Raw genomic sequence first — 1,572 nt, 5'->3', positions numbered from 1 at the left:
GCTCCAGCCCCAGGTGAGCCGATCCCCGTGGAGCCACTGCGGCCCCGGCAGCAGCACCGCCTGGAAGAGGACGCGAGTCAGCAACCGGGGAAGCGGCTCCAGCAGCCATCGAGCACCGCAGGGATATCCCCCATGGCTGCAATCCCCCGGCGGGTCACCCTCAGTGCCGGCGTTAGCCCTGCTGGCCTGGCTAAACCGAGACTGTGGGGCCGTGCAGATAGTCCAGCACGGCTTTAGGGACTTGAGGCTAATTAACAGAAAGGTGGAGAGGGGACTGATGGTTTGGGGGTGCCCAGGCCGGGGTGCGGAGCCCCCCTGTAGGTGGCACTCGTACTCTGTGCGAGGGCGGCGCGTCCCCCGGGAGCTGCGCGATGGGACTCGCTGCTGAATATTGTTGCTCTCTCCAGCTGGTTCCTGGCAGGGGGAAAAACTGCGATGCCTCCTCCTGCACAGCCGGCTTCGCAGCCCTTGCCAAGCGCGGATGTTTTGGAGAGGGCCCTGACTGTGCTGGTAAAGAGCGGTCGTGTCCTGCCCCGGCGGGGCTGCAGATCTAGCAAAAGCGTGGAGATGTGCTACATGTGGCCTCAGGCGGCAGAATTGGGTGTTGGGAACCAGGGCTCCTTGAGCTCAGCTCCAACCCTGCTCTGTTCTGTGGCAACTGAGTGACTGAGGACAGAGTTTAGCTGTACCAGAACACAAAGGTGGGGAGTATTGAACAGATCATTTGGGGGCTGTCCCCCAAAACTGCCTGTTAGGTACATAAAGCTGCTGGTTTGCTGTTCTGTATGGCAGCTCGCATGGAGCTAGACAGAACTCTGGGATCCCCTCGGGCAAGAGCTGCTCCCCAGATGTGCAAGACATGTTTTGATTCATCCCCAAAACAGCAGAGGTGGCCCCAGACCAAACCTGAGCTCCAGACCCTCTCCCTGGCATGACACTTGGAGCTACCTTGAAACTTCTTGGCTTGGCCCCATGTTTGTGAACGTGAGTTCCCTCCAACCCGCCGTCTGGAGCCTCTGCAGCATCTGGAACGCCCCATCCCTTGGCAGGGTCTGGCTGTGAAGTGAGGGGGTGCCATTTTGGAGAGGCCCACCTCTGCGAGGGAGGAGGAAACAAGTCCCAACGAGGGGACCTTCTGGAGGTCCTTGGAAGCAGGCAGCTGCCTGTCCCGTGTGTGGGGTCGGGTCATGCCGGTCCTTGGCGTCAGAGGCGCGCTCGAGCGGCACTGCTGCCACTGTGAATGTGGTTTGTATCACTGCAACGCAAAGATGGTTCCTGACCACAAGTATGGCCGGGGACGTGTCTCAGATTCCAGAGAGCACAGTCACTGATGCCGAGCGCTGTCACCCCGTCGCTCCCTGCCTCTGAGCGAGAAACCCGTCCCCCCGCCACCGCCGGCCTCCCGCCGTGGCAGACCGTCCTCGCTGAGGCCCCACGACTGCCTGGTTGGCAGCAGGTCCCCGAGGAACTCAATGGCATGAAATCCTCACGCCTGCAGCCCCGGTTGCTGCCTGCAGGATGGGAGAGGAAAATGCCCCCTGCCCCTGCAAGCCTGCGGGTACCGGCCCGCTC

Source organism: Charadrius vociferus, unplaced genomic scaffold (assembly GCF_000708025.1).
Source record: "Charadrius vociferus isolate BGI_N301 unplaced genomic scaffold, ASM70802v2 scaffold259, whole genome shotgun sequence".
NCBI classification, from domain to species: Eukaryota; Metazoa; Chordata; class Aves; order Charadriiformes; family Charadriidae; genus Charadrius; species Charadrius vociferus.
The sequence above is the reverse complement of the archived record's forward strand: the minus strand, read 5'-3'. Positions refer to the sequence as shown.